The 20,607-nt window shown below is 35.2% G+C and overlaps 1 protein-coding gene and 1 long non-coding RNA gene across 2 annotated transcripts in view; one reads left to right on the top strand and one right to left on the bottom strand.

Moving 5' to 3' along the window:
* LOC148943830 (uncharacterized) overlaps window positions 1-18,701 on the bottom strand; it is a 48,510-nt gene extending 29,809 nt beyond the window's left edge. The window contains exon 1 of the long non-coding RNA XR_016142986.1: window positions 18,600-18,701. This is a non-coding gene — a long non-coding RNA (uncharacterized LOC148943830). The remainder of the gene's footprint in view (window positions 1-18,599) is intronic.
* The window catches only part of LOC148943826 (uncharacterized), a 606,774-nt gene that overhangs the window by 399,823 nt on the left and 186,344 nt on the right, over window positions 1-20,607 (top strand).

Raw genomic sequence — 20,607 nt, forward strand, 5'->3', positions numbered from 1 at the left:
ATTCCATGGTGGGGCTGATGATGACCTCCCTTGGCTTTTCCACCTCTGTGCTGGTAGATATGGGAAGGTAACATTTTAGCTGTATATGGAAACATTCTAATGAATTCCTAATCCCCTCTACCTCTTTCAACATTTATCTGAAGCCTCATGAAGAGTAAGCAGTTTGTCCATTAAAATGTACTTTTTTAAGAATCTACTCTACCCCTACCTAAACAATGACTCACCCCCCTCGTAATTATAACTGATACGCAATTATAGATCACCAAACGTAGCCTAATTTCATTACAAATAAAGCAAATCAACTTGGTTGAATCCAGTACTGCCATCGTGTGACATTACTTCTTTTGCAACTGGGAAGCCTAAAATATAGTTATTGATATTTTTATATCAATTAGCTTTTCAGGATTCTAATTAATTTTAAATTCGTCCTCTTCAGGGTAAAGTCATAGTTTGGTGCTCTAAACCACCTAAACTGTCACCCGACCACCACTGCTATTTCGGCGTCTGCCCCCCCCTGGAAAATTTTCTACCGGCACCCTTGCAGGGGTGGACAAGCAACTGGTAAAGCTTAGTAAGAAACTTCCTGTTCAGATTAAACTCCAGAGAGACAAGCTTATCGCAACTTGATTAAATATAGTTGCGAAATTTCTCAGTTACCAGTAGGCAAAACTTTTGATATCGTGACCCTATGTTGTACCCAGGAACTTCACAGATTTTCCAGGTAAGCGGTAGACAGTCACATAAGCTTGCTTTAGTACATTGACTCTTATTCAAATAATTTCGGATCCAGCTATGAACCGGCCAACTTTCCCCAACATTATTTTCTATTTAACTAGCAGTCAGGACATTAAGAAGAAGAAGGCTTATTACAGGTTCTTGCCAAAGACCTCAAGTAAGTGTAATTGGTGCAATCCCTGTTTCGAGGGTCAGTCTAACTTTCACAAAACTGGTAGAATATAAGAAAAACAAAAGTACTACAGCATGAGAATTACTCCAACACTTGAATAAGTTAAAAAACACTCAAGACTGCACCTTTGAATCTGACGCAGTAGAGAAAGCTACACTGCCTATAAATAAAGAAGACCCCATTCTACGGGCTTTGTCAATAGCTTTCCTTAAAGGTCTATATAGAAACGCGCAACTCGGGTTTTTCACAGAATCTAAACAGATGATAATACACCTTATGTTTTTCCGAAATTTCTGGGACTAAAAATAGCTCTAGGACTTTAGCGTGGTTACTAGAAACAGTAATGGGTCTACATTATGTGCATTAATTGGGGTTCTCCCATGTTGGGTCTATTTGACAGAACACAGGCACAAAATGACTTGGGGACCTTACACTATTAGCACATTTCTGTAACATATCTCCTTCTATAACCTCGATATCCTTTTTATCTTTTTGTGAAACTAACAGAAATAAATGTCGAGGAACCAAATGTCCAGGAAAATAAGAACCTTAAGTTCCAGGGGAAATATTTGGATGCTCTAAAGCTGCATTTATCATGTGTTTTGGACACTGTCGCCTTCTGATCAGACTACCTGTTTAAATTACCATTTTAAAAAGACGGTTCATGGCAAAATAGGCGCTTCTATATTTCTTCTCGTTTAGGTTCAAAAGTACACGGGTTATGGAACAAAAATCAACCCTAATATCTAATCTTTATTTGATGGAAAACCTTCCTACAAGATGTGACACAGTTTTTTCTTACGGGGGGCAAAAGTAACACTAAGGACGGAGGGGAGTCATAAAAAAATGGAACATACAAAAAAAAGAATTAAGACTCATTTATAGAATTACAGATTCATTGTCCCCTGACTAAATGAGATTTACCATGGAACAGATTTAATTCAACACCAAGTCTCTGTCAAGGAAGATCACTATTCTGTCAGAAGTTTTTATTTAAACTATAAAGTAGGTGGCTTTTTCATTAAATGCATTGTTAGACGATACTCCAGCGGCGACTTAAATGAAAATGTTCTATCGCATCCATCACATTTGAAAGATTCCTCACTAGTAAGCAATTTTTGATGCTCATTCAAATTATTTGATACAGAAACGTTTCAATGTGATATATGTAAGAAATCTTTCTACATAACAATTTCTTACATACATCACATTTAAACAATTCCTCGCCAGTGTGGACTCTTTGAAGCTTGTCCAAGGTAGTCACTTGGAAAAAAATTGCGTTTCAAGTATCACGTTTCAACAGTTTTGCATCTGTATACAGTACTTGGTGTCTATTCAAACTTGCTGAATCAGAAAAGCTTTTCTGACATGCACCCCAAATAAACAAGTTTCTCAGATTTATGCACTCTTGGATGTAAATTCAAATCGCCCATCTGAGAAAATCTCTTCTTACAAACTACATTCAGGCTTAGATACAATCAGGCTTTTTCATAGATTGCGTCGTCTGACAACAGGCGAAGATAATTGAATTCAATGAAAACATTTTTCTGGATAAATAACATTCAACTGGTTTCTCTCCTGTATGCACTCTTTGTGCTCATTTAACATTCTAGATTCAGAAAATGAAACAAATTCTTTTATTTAGATGGCTTCTAGCCAGTATACACCCTATGCTCACTATTTAAACTATTTGAATGAGAAAAACATTTTATAGATACATTACATTCGAATGGTTTCTCATCAATAATCACTCTTTGACGCGTGTTTATATACCAGGCTTGGGAGAACCTCTTTTCACATATATCACATTTAAGTGGTTTCTCTCCCATGTCCACTCATCTTATTCAAATTCCTTAATAGAGAGAATGTTTAAATGTGATGCATGAAAGAAATACTTTCTACGTCACAAGTTTTTATATACATCACATTCAAATCCATTCTCACCAGTATGAACTCTTTGATGGTTTTTCAATTTGGTCACTTGAGAAAAGCTTTCGTTGTATGCATCACATTTAAACGATTTCTAGCCTGTATGCAGTCTTTAGTGCCTATTCAAACTTGCTGGATCAAAAAAGTCTTTCTGACATACACCACGAATAAACAATTTCTCATCCGTATGCCCTCTTTGATGTATGCTCAAGTTGCTAATGCATGGTCCAATTGGTCACTCGAGGAAGTTTTGTTGCATGCATAATATTTAAATAGTTTTTATCCTGCATGCAGTCTTTAGTACGGTATCTAATCGAACTTCCTGGATCAGAAAAGCTTTTCTGACATATATCACAAATAAAGAGTTTCTCACATTTTTACATTTTTATGTATTTTTAAATGTCAAGCTTGAGAAATCCTCTTCTCAAATCTATCATATTTAAAAGGTCTCTCTCCTGTATGTATGCAAGAAATGCTTTCTACACCACAGTTTCTTACATACATCATATTTAAACGGTTTCTCACCTGTATGGACTCTTTGATGCTTGTTTAAATTTTTCATTTGAAAAAATAATTTCTGGCATAAATCATTTTAATTCTTTCTCACCAATAAAATCTCTTTGACGGGTGTTCCAGGGACCCATTTTGCGAAAGCTCTTCTTACATACATTTTCACAGGTTTACATACAAGCAGGCTGTTTCTTAGGTTGGGTTGTTAGAAAAAAGGCAGATAACTGAATTAAATGAAATTAATTTTTGAATAAATAGCATTAGAGTGGTTCTCTACTGTACTCACTCTTTGGTGTTGACGCATTTGGTTTGGTTTAGAAAACATTTCTTGCATCTCGATGGTTTCCAAACAGTGTGCACACTTTGGTGCATATTCTAACAACTAGAGTGAGAAAAGCATTTCTTATATAAAAGACATTCGAATGGTTTCTCAGCAGTATTCACACTTTGAAGCAGGTTGAAATGCCAGCCCTTAGAAAACACCTTCTCCCACATATCACATTTAAATGATTTATCTCCTGTAAGCACTCTTCTAATTCAAATTCCTTGACAAAGAAAATGTTTAAATGTGATGTATGTCAGAAATGCTTTCAACATTACAATTTCTTACATACATCACACTTAAACGATTCCTCGTTATGAACTGTGCATGAACTGTATAGTGCTTGTTCGAATTCGTCACTTGAAAAAATATTGGTTGGCAGGAATCACATTTAAGCAGTTTCTAACCTGGGTTCAGTCTGCCTACTCAAAATTACTGGATCAGAAAAGTTTTCTAACATATATCACAAATACACGGTTTCTCGCCTGTGTACTCTTTGATGTAGGTTGAAAAGCCCAATGTATATTCAAATTAGTCAATTTTTGTAGACAAGTTTTTGTAGTATTCATTACATTTAAACGGTATCTAACCTGAATGCAGTCTTTAGCATCTATTCAAACTTGCTGAGACTTTTAGGCTCTTTAGTGCCTATTCAAATTTGTAAATTGGGAAAAGTTTTTGTTGCAAGTTTTAGATTTAAACGGTTTCTAACCTGTATGAAGTCCATAATGCCTGTTCAAACGTGCTGGATCAGAAAAGCTTTTCCGAAATATATAAAAAATAAACAGTTTCTCACTTGTATAAACTCTTTGATGTATATTCAAATGCCAAGCTTGAAGAAACTTTTTCTCACATATATCAGGTTAAAAGCGTTCGACTCAATAGACTGCCCAATACTATGGAGAATCCTGATCTTCTACGGTATTCCTGAAAAGCTGGTTCGCCTTATCTTAGCAATGTACAAAGATACGGAATGCTGCATGAGAACCTCCAAAGGAAATACAAGATATTTCAAAGTGTCAAACAAGGTTGCGTATTGTCTCCATTCTCTTTATTCTCAAAGTGGATTGCATATTCAGGCAAATTGATGGACACGGGATCAAAAATGCAGGCACACTAGTCCAAGATCTCGACTTTGCAGACGATGTTGGATTGATGGAGAAAGACAAAAGCAAACTTCAAGACTTTTTATTTAAGTTAGCCGAAGGAGCCAAGCAGTTTGGGTTAAATATCGATGCCCCCAAAACCAAAGCGATGTCAACCACTAAATCACCGATGAATATCCAGTTGAGGACTGAAAGCATAGAGCAAGTCACCGACTTCCGATATCTCGGTAGCACCCTCTCGTTTAGTGGCGATTCCGAAAAAGAGATGAGAACACGAATAGCCCTGGCAAGCTCGGCATGTTAACGACTTCGACCAGTCTGGAGATCAGCGAAGTACTCACTCCAGCTAAAACTTTGCCTTTTCAGAAGCAACGTCGTTTTGATCTTGACGTAAGCGATGGAATGTTTAAAACTCACAGCTGAGCAGGAAAAACGACTCACTGCATATGAAAACAACTGTCTTCGACGTATGATGAACATTAACTGGAAGGATATGATAACAAATTTGGAAATTGAACACTACAAAAACCAGCCTGATGTCGCTGATGTAGACAGGCAACGAAGATGGCGCTATCTTGGCCATGTTATCCGTATGCCAGGATCAAGACTACCGAATATGCTTCTCCAGTGGCAACCAGACGACACGCGTCAGAGGTATGCCCAAAAAAACGCTTCGCAGGACATATGAGCGGGACGGGACGGGAGAGCCAGAGTGGGAGGACATCTACGCCGCAGCTCATTTGTGGGACGATTGGACGCTGTTAACGGATGTGCCTCTGGAGGTACAAACTTTGAAATTCAATCTACTTGATTGAGAAAAGCATTTCTTTAAATGCGTTACAATCTAATGGTTTCTCACTAGTATGCACTATTTGATACTTCTTCAAATGGTCTACTAGATTAATTTTCTTCTCACATACGTCATACTGAATCGGTTTTTTGTTTGTATGCACTCTTCTGTGCGTCTTCAAATCACTTAATACAGAAAGGTATTTCTTGCATTCGTCATATTTAAACGGTTTCCCATTTGTATAAACTCTTTGTTGCGAATTCAAAGAGCCTGATTCAGAAAACCTCTTGTCACATATATTGAGTTTAAATCGTTCATCTCTTGTATGAACTCTTGGGTGCGCATTCAAACAGCTTGCTTGAGAAGTGTTTCTTACATATGTCACATTTAAAATATAAGTCGACAGTGTTTACTCTTTGAAACCAAGTAATGGATCAGCAAAGCTGTTCTGACATACATCACATACAAACAGTTCCTTACCTGTATCCACTTTTCAATGTATGTTAAAATGGCCCACTTAAGAAAATCCTTTCAGACACATATCAAATTTAAATGGTGTCTCACCAGTAAGCACTTCTCGGAGCCTTTTTAAACTAACTGGATCAGAAAAGCTCTTCTGACATAAATCCCTTATTAACGTCTTCTCACCTGTATGCACACTTTGGTGTATGCTAATATGACCCACTTGTGAAAAGCTTTCTTGCATAAATTACGTTTAAATGGTTTCGCACCAGTATGCACCGTTTGGTGAATTTTCATCCGCTTGACATCGTCCACTTGACAAATTTCTTTCCACATACATCACATTTAAATAGATTTTCCCCAGTATGCACTATTTGATGCGTATTGAAATTGTGCTCTTGAGAAAACTTTACTCATATATGTTATATTTTAATGGTATCTCACCAGTGTGCACCATTTAGCGCTTCTACTTGATTCAGTAAGGTTTTTCTTACATACATAACACTGAAACAGTTTCTCATCCCGTATGCAGTCTTAGGTGAAAATTCAAACCGCTTGCTTGAGAAAACATCCCCTGACATTTGTCACATTCAGAAGGTTTTCTGTTTGTTTCCTTACATCTATTTTCAATTTTGATCGGACTTTAGAGCTTTTCTTACATACATCACGCTCATAATTTTTCAGCATTTTTTACTAAATAATAAACTATAAAAATATATTGACTGATTCTTTAGGCCCCCTTTTTTAGTGTCTAAATTAAACGGATTTCAGTATCTACATGTACTTGCACACCCAATCTGTTAAAAATTAGTGACATGTTCCACAAAACGTCTAGTAAAGACACTTGTAGTAAATAAATATATAAAAAAAATATGTAGTACAGAAAGTAAAGGTCATAAACATAAATTCAACAATAGTGCTTCCAGGGGTCAACTCTTTTGGACTCATAGAATCATAGTGTGGAATGTGAACATATATGATATATAGATGGACATTGCCATTGCCAATTGAACTAATAAGAACACACTCCTTAAGATAAGAAGAACCTAAATTCAGCATATTCCAACAAACAGACTCATTTAACATTGTCAATTTAAAATCAATTTATTGGTAAGGAAAACAGATGCCCTGAGAAAATCTCTGCTTCCATATATCAAATTTATATGATTTCTCTGTTGTATGTACTCTTTTCATCCAAATTCCTTGACAAAGAAAATTTTTAAATGTGACATATGACAGAAATGCTTTCCGCAATCACAATTTATTTATACATCGCATTTAAGTGGTTTCCCACCTAAATAAATTTTATGATGCTGGTTTAAGTTGGTCACTTGAAAAAATGTTTTATGGCAGGCATCACATTTGAACGGTTTCTAACCTGTGTCCAGTCATTAGTGCCTATTCAAACTTACTAGACCAGAAAAGATTTTTTGACATACATCACAAATAAACGGTTTCTCGCCTGTATTCAATCTTTGATATATGTTAAAATCCCAATGTAAATTCAAATTGGTCAGAAATTTTCGTTTTTTGGGCCTTTCAACAGGCATTACATTATATAAATAACTGTTGCGTTGGAAACTCAACAATCTTATATATGCTATGCATGACATCATATAAGAAAATACTTATATAATGCCATGTATGATGTCATAAGAAATGATTATATGATGTAATAACATAGTACATGACGTCATTTACCTTAGTTTCTTTCAATTGTTCAGGTGGTGGGACAAAAACTTCTTTTTCTTCTAACGATTTATCTAGTCCAAGTCTTTTATTTTAAAAGGTATGGAAGGCAATGACGACCACCTTTGTGTCTTCTAATTGTTCTGGTGGTGGGACAAAAACTTCTTCTTTTCCCTTGGCTTGTCTTTTTTCATTATGAAAGACGTATCGCCGAACCTTTTGTTCCGTTAAATTGTTCAGGTGGTGTATAAAATATTCTTGAATGAGATAGATTCGATTGGCTAATGGATACAAACTGACTTCAAATGGTCAAATAGTTTTTCTGTAAGTGGGGTTGTTTTCTTTGGCATGATTCCTGAAGAATTTTTTATGGGACAAACCCCAAAATCTCAGCCACTACAAAAACTTTTGAAATTAAACAATAACAAGTGTAATTTTCATATGTTTACCTTTTAAAAAACTTGTTTCAGTAAGCAAATATCCTAAAATCAGAATATTATGCAATGAAGAATCCGAATTCCATTTTTTTGTCAACATTTCATCTTTAATTTATTAGGGAAAAATATGACTACCAAAAATACGGATGGGAGGAACAAAGGTCTGGAGGGTATATCTGCCTTTGCCCAATAGTAATTTATGCCCATGTTTCTTTTTTTCAGACCATATTTTTTTGCAGTTCATGGTGTGAAAAGTAAAAGAAAAGATGTTTTTCTTGTTATATATTTCTTTTTGAAAAAGGTCAAGCAATTAAGGAGGTCTGGTCTGGTCTTAAGGATTCTATTAATGCTCATTTATAAAACTTAGCACATTTTTACTCATATTACAAAAACTTGAGAAAAACTTTTTTTTTGTTCCAATGGACATGAACTTCGAAAAGCGCAGTGCATTTAAAATAGAGGAAAATACAAGAATAATGATCACGAAAAACGCTAAATTTAAAATTGCTTCTCGACGGGGTAAGAATACCTTTTCAGGTATTAAGCTTGCCAAAAATACTTGTCTAAGACTCAAATATAAAATAAAAGACTATTATGTAGAAAATGAACAAAACACTTCTGCCACAAAAAAGGTTCTGCCACATAGTAGAGTGAATTTTAAATGCTGGTCTCAGTGAAGAGAAGGTGGCTTTGCTGTTGTACAACTTCACCAGCAACATGTCAGGACGTTTTGAAGGAGTTCAAGGCCGTATGAACAGAATTTTTAGAAGGAAAATTCGATACTTTTGTCGTCTGGCACACCGCGGAAACAACATCGTGGAATATATTTGTGAATCTTCAAGCCTTGTCAAGAACATGTTCGGCACTCTTCGGGTTCTTCATTCCTTCTTCACTGGAGGCACTATGCACTTTACCTATTACACAGAAGCCATGGAAAACGATGAAGGCAAGCTTCAGATGAAAATTCTGTCAGTAGCAAAATAGTGTGCCAGGCATAAGGCTTTACACTGACACCAGAAGTAAAGCCCAGAGCCTCAGTGTTGCTACGATGCGATTTAATTTCATCTACCCACTGAGCTTCATGAGACTTTTGATGAAACAAACCAAAAATCTCATTGTTTGTCTCCAAGCTGAGATCCTTGACATTCTGGCTGCTACTCAATTAATGGAAGCAAGCATAATATCATTTGCAGATATCACTGATACAGGCATCGAAAGCCAGATTGAAGCATCAGTGATTCTCCCTTAGAGTATGGTTTCAAATCTTAAAACAGAATCTATTCACCTGGAGGATTACAGCCCAGAAACAGACTTAGGCCGCCAACAAAGAACACGCTCTAATCCAGCAAAGATTTAAAGATGTGACACCTCCATCAGATACCCGCATCATGACATTCAAGGAGCTCTACACTTGGGATATGCAATCAGTCAAAGCAGTTCTAATCTCAGAAATGAAAAAGACTGTGAGAGACATGAAAACAAAATATTTCTTATTGTTGAGTACCTTGTCAATTGTGAACTCACTGAGTGCAATAATTTCGTGCAAGCATTCCCCATACTGAGCCTGATAACAGAGGAATTCGAATCTCAACTACGTCTCTTCAAATAAGATACTGAAGAATGGCTCATTGACAGAACATTCAAGAAAACTTTAACTATTGCAACAGAACTGAAACATTTTCTCCTGTTAGTACGGAAAGCATTCTAGATGGCAAAGACTGTCCCTTTGACATCAGCCAAAAGAGAAAGAATATTTGGCAAGTTCAGGTCTGTGTAAACTGTTCTTAGGTCTATGATGAATGAAAAACGACTAGATCACCAGCTGACACTAGCTTGTTAAAGTGATTTTTGGGCCAGTGCAACTTGTCTAAAATAGTTAAAAAGTAGAAAGGAGTGAAAACTCACCGAATTTTTCTCTAATCATGATCTTATGCATGTTATAGGACTGCTACATATGAAATTATATATAAAAGTAAATGTGGTTTTTTCTTTTCCATTTTTTGTTAAATTTGGTGAAAATCATACAGCAATTTGGTAAAATCAACCAAGTTTGCCCCTCCAATAAAAGAGGTTTGGTGCAAAAGTCCCCTTTTTAATAGTCGAAAGTGATAAGACGGCAACTAACGCCCCTCCCACGCCCACCATTTCCCCAAACACATCAAATAAAAACTTTGCTATTTTGTCCAACAAAATTTTCCGGAAATTATGTCTTTGAGGATGAAAACCCCCCTCCCCTCACAGTCCTCAGGGCAAGGGTTGTAAGTTATGCCCTGGGGGCAAATAAGGTTTATATACAAAGGGTGATCTAAGAAACTTCGAAAATGGCTCATTCGATTCCAAATTAAAGGGGCTAGTGCCCCTTTTAATAGTCATCAAAAGTGATTGGAGGGGGAACTAACCCCCTCACACACCCACCATTTCCCCACACATCCAATGAAAATTTGAGATAGCTATTGGGTTCAACATAGTTGAAAGGTCCAGACATTATGTCTTTGAGGACGACAACCCCCCACGGCCCTAAGGATAAGGGTTGTAAGTTATGTCCTGGGGCCATATAAGGTTTTTTACAGAAAGAGTGGTCGTATAAACTTCGGAGGAGCTCACTGGATTGGTAATCAGAAGTTCTAGGAATACCCTTTTTAAGATTCAAAGTGATTGGAAGGCAATTGCACCCCCCCCCCTCCTCAAAAACATATTTTCTATCTGGAGATCAACTACGCTAAACAAAGTGGCTAACTCAAAATTTTGTTTGGATGTGTTTGGGGAAATTGGGGGCGGGGGGGCGGGGCTAGTTGCCCTCCAATCACTTTCGACTATTAAAAAGGGCACTAGCCACTCCAATTTCCAATCGAATGAGCCCTTTTCGAAGTTTCTACAACAAGTCCTTTGATATGAAGTGCCGGGTATGGAAAAAAAACACATTGTGCCCACATTGTTCTTTACTTCAGCATTGCCTATGATATTAGATTATTGAATAGAGTACAATTTCTAACAACAACTGTCTACTATGCTTCAAATTTTTAGTTTTCTTTTTTAAGGTTTTTGAACTATTTTAATCCCTTATCAAAATATATACAAATATTTTTGCAATTATCATTTTTTTGCTCTTTAAGCAATTTAATGTCTTTTCATACTGAGGCCTAGCAAGTCCAATTTCTAACAACAATTTCTACTCAGCTACAAACTTTTAGTTTTTGTTTTTAAGGTTTTTGAATTATTATAATCCCTTGTTAAAATATATACATTTTCGAAATTACTGGTTTTTTTAATGTCTTTGCAATACTGATGTATATAAGAATGACGTCACTCACAGAAACATTTTTTTCCGAAATTAAGGCTCTTAACAAATTTTTCATAAACTTTTTACAAAGCTAGATTGTTTTTTAGGCCAGAATATCTCAGGATGTCAATTTTCCCAAAAAAAAGGAGGCGTTTTAGAGACAAAATAAATACATAATACATACACAATTATTGCTCACTTATAAAGATAGTATAGATCATATATTCCATTGATATTTTGTATTTGGTGATGCTATATGTATTCTTTGTCAAAAAGTTTTTTGAACTGATTTCATGGCCCTTGGGAAAATCCTCCTGTCTAAATGATTTCAATAGAATTGTTTAACTAGGATGTCATGTATGGGTTGACTAGGTCATGTAGGCTATGGGTTAGTATATTCCAAGACTCTGCTCAAACCAAAAATGTGCACTATAATTAGACTCTGCTGTTAACTATCAGTAAATATTAGATAGTTAGTATTTTATTTGGCTATAATATTCAAACTAATGACATGTTAGTGAGACATTTTAGACATACCCAATGGTGAATAATCAAATTTTTATATGGTAGCTTATATAAGTTTTATGCTGTCATAATTTTTCAATAAATATTAGCTGTTAAACTACTTGGTATCTTGCTTTTACAAAGTGGTTCAAGACTGCATTATAATTTAGTTATAAAAAAAAAAAAAAAAAAAAAAAAAAAAAAAAATTTATTCTTAAAGTAGGTTGTATAATTTTTGGCCTGTGAAATTATACCTGCCGGTTGCAGATAACCAGAGAAAAGGCAAATTATTTAAAAACACCCCTTTTCCATTGATATAATCAATTTTTATGTTTGCCTAAAAAGAATGCAAATAATTGGTCAAGTCATTGTCTCTCATAGTTTTCAAAAATATAATGAATTTCTTGAAGTAATCTACTTAATAATAAGACAAAGAAAAGGCCAATTGGAACTTTTCAAATCCTTAAAATTCATTAAGCTGGATCACTTTCCACTAGCATTCTAAGTTGACTTTTAAAGTCTAGCTGATTCTTGTCTTCTTGAAAATAACAGCCTGGCAGCTTTCTGCTACTTCCAAATAATGCAATAAACAAACAAAGTTAAGCTAGGTTTGCTTTGCAGCTCATAAAATGGGTCTATTATTTGCAGATGTTTTCAGAAGATGAAGGAAATTGGCTTTTGTCAATAGGTTCGTTTTTTAGCACTAAGATCTTTCATCAATGCAAAGATTATCGTTTTTGCAACTCATCTTTGTTCTAAGATCTAACAGCTCACTGATGTTAGCAAAAAGCATGGAAGACACCATCTTTCTACCATATAGAACTATAGGTGCGTTTTTTCACTCATCAATGTGCTAAGAAAAAACAGGCCTAATGATGAGAGAACTTGATGATATTGTTCTCAGACCACTGATCAGAGCAGAATGATTAAAGACGTATGCACAAAAATGGCAAAAGATGTAAGATACAGTTTCAAAGATTTCACTTTTAAGCGTTTTCTGAAAAAAGATGTAAGATCCTAGCACATTGCTGAGTGAAAAAAGGCCCTAATGACATTAAATATTTTGCTGAATTTTTGCTAACAGCATTTTTGCACAAGCTCTTTAAGATGTAAGTTTGGTTGAGCATGTATCAATGCTAATTGTTGGATAAGAGGGAAGACTGGATTAAGACTTCTTTATATATTTTTTTTTCAACTGGTAAATCTCTTTATGGTTTCATTGTTTGGTAGGCTATAGGTGTAACTGAAAAAAAGCTTTACATAATCCAGCATACCTAGGTCTGTTTTTAAGAAGGAAACACTGAACACAAAAAAGTGGCAGAACTTTGTTGAGTGGTGCACAGTCAGGTAATCTTCCCTCCCCTCTAAAATTCCATCAAACCTCCTCCCCCTACAAGTTGGTCAAATATAGCATTAAATAACAACAATTGTTTGTTTGTTTGTGTTTTTATAGATCCAGAGCATTGAGGATCTTTAAACAAATATTTTGAAGCCCCTTTTCTTTATAATTTTTGTGCTATGAAAGTGAAGCCTTGCAAAATTGGGCTTGTGCTCTAATACAACATAAATGGGTTCTGAGCCTCTCTCTTATCCTTTCCTGACTTATTAATGCTTAAAGATCTATGAATCTATTAAAACCCTTGATATGGTCTAAATTGTAATGCAATTACTGGAACTTTATTTTCAAAAACTAAAGTATTTGAAGCTCAAAATTAAGGTTTAATGTTTTTTTTAGAACTCAGACTTGTAGACTATTTGTCATGAATGCAATCTTCTAAGTTGATATATTTGATTTGCGCTATCTTCTTGGTATATATGTTGATAAAATTCCAGTTTAACTACTTTCTACTATTTGGGAACAGGGCAAGGTTAGCAAAATGAACCATGCAGGGATGGTTCCACAGACTAAAGTTTGCCCTGGGATGGTATTTTGAAGTGCTTACCTCCTCTCTTTCTCCCTCTAGAGTGTAGTGACTTGTGATGACCTTTCAGAATCTTAGTGTTATAAAAGTAAAAGTGATACCATGCAAAATGGATCTTCTGCTTAAAATCACAACTTTCCTCAATCCTAATTTCTGAGGTTTCAAAGATCTGCAAATATATTTCCTAAATTCAGAAAAAAAACTAATTGATATGGTTTAAAATTCTATTCAAACAACAGGAATTGTATTTGGTAAACTAAAACCAGAGAAAAAGGAATTGATGACTGGAAATTAAGGTAAATATTGTTTTGTCAAAAGTTCAATAGGCTAGTTATAGACATGTCAGGTAGGCACTTTTCTAAGGCTTAAAAATCTTAAGAGGATTAATATAGAAGCTTGATAATACCTTCCCAGAGCGTGTTTTTGGCCCAGGATGTATTACTGAAAATGTCATTTTCCTAACGCCTTTCCAAGATAGAAAAAAGCAGGTAAACTAGAATTTTACCACCAAAAACATACTCTGGGAAGATGGTGTCAAGCTTTTATGTTGACCCTCTCTAGATCTTTAAGTCCTAGAAATTTGTCCACTTGACATGCAAGGCCGTACCCAGGATTCTTTTTTTTGGGGGGGGGGAGGGGTTACACAAAGAACCTCAAAAATTTGTTTATATCCATTTGTGTTACGTTTTTACAAGTCAGACAAACATTTTTTTGGGGGGGGAAGGGTCAACCCCCCCCCCTGGGTACAGCCTTGTTGACAGGTCTGAATTGAAATTTTTACAAAAACAACATTTTACCTTAATTTTCAGTTATCAGTTCCTTTTTCTCTGGTTTTAGTTCTGAAAATGCAATTTCTGTTATCTAAGTAGAACTTTAAGTCTTGTCAATGTTTTCTTTTCAAAGCTTAGGAAATGTTTTTGCAGATTTTTCAAACTTCATAAATTGGGATTGAGCAAAGTTGTAAAGCTGAAAATAGTTTTCTAGTACTTCATCTAAGCAAAAGATCTATTTTGCTAGGTTTCAATTTTACTGTTCAACACAAAGATTTGTAAAGGTTATCAAAAGTCACTGCCCTCTACAGGTAGAAGTAGTGGAGGTAGTTCTTACAAAATACCTTCCTGGGGAACACTTTAGTCTTGAGAGCCATCCATGGAAGTTTCATTTTCCTAACCTAACCCCTTTTCAAGATAGCACTATGTACCTAAACTAGAAATTACCAAAATATAAACCAGGAAGAGAGTGCAAATCAACTAAGTCAACTATGAAGATTGCTTTCATGACAAATAGCCTATCAATCTGAACTTAATAAATAAAAATATTAAACCTTAATTTTGAGCTTTGAATGCTTTAGTTTTTGAAAACACAATTTCATCAATTGCACTTCAATTTAGATCATACCAAAGGTTTATTCCTAAATTTAGTTAATAGATTTACAGATTTTAAGACACCAATAATTTGGGATAGGACAATAGCAATACACAAATCACATCTTGTGTTGTGTTTGAGCAAAAGACCAATTTTGCAGGGTTTCACTTTCATAGCATAAAAATTGTTAACAGTCAGTGGCCTCTGAAGATAGGATTGCCTAGACTAGAGGCAAGAGCTTCAAAATATTTTCCTTAAAGATCCTTGGTACTCTTGTTCAATTCTTAGGAGTTTCATTCACCAAATATTTAACAATCCCTGGTAATATTCTACTTTAGTTACTTTTGGCTATCTTGGAAAGGGTTTAGATTAGGAAGATAAAACTTTCAGGGATGGGTCTACAGTATGCCCCAGGAAGGTATTTTAAAGTACCAACCTCCACTCCTTCTCTCTCTAGAGGGTCTTGAAACGTGCCTACATGACAGGTCTATACCTATTACAATTTTGACAAAACAACATTTTACCTTAATTTTCAGTTACCAGTTTCTGTGTCCAGTTTTTTTAGTTCTGAAAATGCAATTCCTGTTATTTGGTAGAACTTTAAGCCATATCAATGTTTTTTTTTCAAAATTTTGGAAATGTATTTGTAAATCTTTAAAACCTTATAATTTGGGATTGAGCAAAGTTGTGAGCTGAAAACAATTTTGTTGTACTTCATTTAAGCAGAAGATCCTTTTTGCAAGATTTCATTTTTATAACATACAGATTTTTAAAGGTCATCAAAGGTCAGGACCCTCTGGAGGGAGAAGGAGTGGAGGTGAGTACTTCAAAATACCTTCCCAGGACATAATTCAGCCTGTAAACCAATCTCTGAAAGTTTAATTTTTGTAACCTAACCCCTTTCCAAGACATTCAAAAGTAGCTAAAGTAGAATTTTACCAAATCCCCAAATAACAAATAAGCCTAAACAAACTCATGTGGTTGTTTGAAGACTGAAACCTGCATTATGTTGTTGTTGTTTGGGGTTTGATGCATTCAACCAATAGGTCATTTGCATTTTTATCACTCAAATATTTTGTACTTTCTGTAATTACTAGCTTGCCTGGGTGTCACTTCAATCAATATTCACTGAACTTGATCATGTATCACTTATCTTGCTATTGGTAAGGGGTTGTTCACCTTCAGCAACTGCCTGCATTGAAAAACAGGAATCAAATACAGCAACTAAAGTACATATACAACACAATTATAATAAATAATACATTTTTACATTATAACCTGTCACATACTTCCAGATATAGAAATTCAATTAGATAAAATATTAAAAGATAAATAAGGATAATAACAACAAATAAACTAGAAAAAAGGATAACTCTAAAATAAAATAACATTGGAAGGGGCATCATGGCATGCAAGATTAAAATAATATGGAGCCATCTACCATGTATCTTGCTAATTATAGGGATTATTCACCAGCAAAACCTGCCAGCAATTATAAACAGGAACCAGAATGATACATTTACTTTATCAAACAGCAAATATAATGCTTATACAAGGCAATTATAATAAATAATATATATAACCAGTAACCCAGATCAAAATATAAACAAATAAGGCAACTCTAAAAAAGAAACATGCAGTAAAAATTTAGGGAATGAGCCATACCAGTTGTCTTAGCTAAATTACTTAATATGTTTTTGTTTTGTCATACAAGGTCAAATTCAAAGAAAAACAGTTGAAAAATAACTAGTCTTGTCCCTGAGGAGTGGCTAACTTAGGTCTATGCAGCCCAATGATAGTACTTTCTGGGCTAGGTACAGACTCCTTTCCATTTTGTTTTGCCAGGGAGCAAGCATTCTGGTCACTGCTGACATTGTGGGAAGGAATGAACCTTCACTATTTAGGTTTTCAACTAATTTATTTAGGCTACAGAATGCATTTTGATAATGTTTTGTGCTAACTTAGAAAGCAGTTCACAAATAGATGTAATAGCCTGAGTTAGATCAGAGATCTGCTTTGCAACACCTTCAAACATGGCCATGTACCTCATGTTGAATTCCTTAACTGGAGGCTGATTAGGAATCAGTGGAGGGAAGGAGTCTGTGTGTACCATGGGGATGTGTCCTGTATGTTTAGGAAGTTCTTTCTTCAAGACCTCAGCAGCAGTCCTCATGGGGACATTATTGGTGAAAGAGTAAGTTACAATTGCTTTCTTCTCCATGAATACTGGGCACTCCTTAGCACTAGCAGCTTGGTTACCATTGCAGTTAGGGCCCTTGAGTACCTGATCCTCCTTAACTGTTTTAGATTGGGGACATTCATCAAGGGTGTGTTGTCCACTACAATGTAGACATCTTCTGCCTCTGCAGCAATTTGAAGCCATGTGGCCAAAACCTTGGCAATTGATGCACTGTATTGCCCAGGGAATAAACTGCTTAACTGTATACCTTGCACCCCAAACAGAGATTTTCAGAGGGAACTGAACATCCTGATTAAAGGTACAAACCAAAGGAATAACTGATGGGCTTGGGTTTTTAAAGGCCAATGTCACTTGTTGTATTTTGTTGTCAACTTGGACCTCCTTGACAAAATCATCCAGATGGGTGACCTCCTCAGAAAGGATAAATACAATGCCTTTTCTGTTTCTGATTAAAGCAGGTTTAGAGCTAGGACCAGGCACAAACTTTACTTTACATCCATTTACTGCTATATCTGAAATAGAAAGTATAGCAGCAGCTACTGACAGGTTCAAAGCTATAATGATAATGGAGCCATCTGGTCTAAGTCTTTCTAACACTGAACCATAATGGCCCCTGCACTCATGATTTTGGAGATGTTGAAACAGTTTTTTTGGCAATAACTGTTTTACTGCCTAATGCCAACAACCTAGGCCTACTGGTCTCATTTTGACCTTCAACACCTAAAGCCAAAATCCCTACACTAGAGCTATTAGGGTCAGGGGTGACAGGACTACTAACTGCCCTGTCAGTCATCACAAATGAAACTTCAAAGGGTTAAAAATAAACAGGTAAAACAGCAAAATCAAATCACATCACAAAAAAAAATTGTACAATAAATAAAACAAGTAGGGCCTAACCTACGCTACAAGCAGAGGGGGGCCCTCAGTCAATAATAAATTAAGCAAGCAAAATAAATAAAAAGCAGGCACAGCACTAAGTTTCAAAGCAGGGTGAAAAAGGGTTTGATAAGCACTCTCAAGCAATTTGGTAGTTGCAATATGTAGGAATCTGAGAAAATTTGCAGCAAGCACATTAACAGTCAAAGCAAGCCAAACGCCAAAAAATGCACAACAAAACGAGTGTAAATACACCAGGGACCCCAAACGACAGAGCTTCTTGTGTTTTAATCAACAAACCGTGGCACAGAGCTATCCCTACAAGGGAAATAGCAATTTTAACTAGGCTATATTTGGTTCATTTCAATTCGTCTTTTCTTCGGTTTTCACTAAATTACGTCCCCAAATTCTAGTAATGCGTTCCATTACTTTTTCGGATAAGTAGGATTATTGATCCAAGCGTTTCATGAAGGTGGACCTGACGTCAGAGGTTAGTCGGATAAGTAATGGAACGCTCAGGCTTAGTAAGGGAAACTCAGCAAAAACATATCCATAAATCTTAATATGGATGTCAGCTAAACTTTAATAATGAATTAAACAAAGGAAAAAGAAACTTGTTTTTCAAGAATATTGTCAAAACTCCAAATTAAAAATATATTTAGCACTAGTTAATGTAGCTAAAGTACCACTAGTTAAATGCATTGAAACATTGTATATAAATAGGAAGGAGACACATAACTCTTTCACATCACTTGAAACAAAGCTCCGGGTCAAATTTTCTAACCCCCCTCCCCATCAAAACACTTTCTAATGATTCTGATGTGTTGCTTCTTCCCTTTTCTATTTTTGTGCCAGTAATTCTGTGAATGTAATATTAGCAATGCAAAAATTTTTGCAAAAGAAGCAAAGGTCGGAAGCCACATTAAACCTTAGAACCCAGAAAAATCGGACGTGTTAATTGCTATCTAAATTCCGTTTTTTAGAGTTTCAATTAATATTGGCCTGAGCCACTCATTATTTCCAGTTCGCTATTCTAAAATATGTAATTTTTCCAACTTTTACACTAAAAGAAGATATTTGTGAAAAAATACCATCAAGAGGGTATTAATCGAACTGGAAAAACGAGTGAAACATTCCTAAAAGCCATAAATTTTTGAAAATATAAATTTCGGAAATGATATTCAGCAACAAGAAAAAAGGTATTACCCCGCAAAATCTTCGTGGACATGGCCCACAATCTTGAACTGAAAAATCTCTTTCCGCTTAACATTCCCCTTCGAGAGTCCCAACGGAACATTCTTCTCCCATAAAAAACGATGCAGCTGAAGAGTTTTAATTTATTATCGAAGAAGTAAAAAAGTCACAAAACAAGTTCAAAATTATTTGAATGACAAGAAATACTTCCGTCTTCTGAACTACTGAATTCTGATATCAATCAATCAGTTTAATTAGGCTAGATAATTTATCAGTTTTTTTGTGATTTGTTTTTTGCAGAAACTTCTCTCCATTAATTGTATATATACTGTAGTTAGACCCATTTAAAACGAAAACACTAGCTATACAAACTGGCTATATAAAAATAAAACACATTTGCTACACGAAATAAAAGAAAAAAAACAGAGAAAAAATGTATGAATGGAAATAAAGGACAAAACAATTGCCTCCAAAAACAGACACACCCCTGGAAAATTCGCCTCTCAAAAAAATTATTTTAAATTATCATTTTTCTGAATCAACTTCTATTTAAGATTGTAAAAAGCCAACCATTATCTGTAAACTTACAATTTATATTCTGAATAGTTTTGCATTACGATCCCTGAAAACCTACCCGGGCATAGTCTATTCTTCCCAAGAAATACTCCCCCTACCTAGATAGAAAAAAACATCACACGGAAATCCCTCCACCCTGAAAATGTCATCCCAAATGTTAAATGAAGAGAAATTAAGACAAATAAATAGAATGAAGAAAACATAATTTTTCTTAAGCTACTAGGAAGGAGGGGTGTTGTAACATATAAAGGCGGTTAAAGAGGTGCTATATGCACCTCTCAACCTTTCGTGTAAACTAAAACTTATTGCTTCGTGTAGACTAGGCATGAATAAAGAAATTTTACGATCAATGCAAAACATTTTCTTTAATTCCTTTTAAACTTTTATTAAACTAAAATACTTTGATTCATATTCAATAAATATTTATACCATTGTGAGTACGTGTGCATCAGCTATTTTGAAGGAGAGGTGTCAGCCATTTCTTAGTTAGGGCAGCCAGATACCTCAAACACTGCACTTTCATGCCCAAATTTATTAA

This window comes from Artemia sp. Qi Xiang Cuo, chromosome 15 (assembly GCF_049724085.1).
Source record: "Artemia sp. Qi Xiang Cuo chromosome 15, ASM4972408v1, whole genome shotgun sequence".
NCBI lineage: Eukaryota > Metazoa > Arthropoda > Branchiopoda > Anostraca > Artemiidae > Artemia > Artemia sp. Qi Xiang Cuo.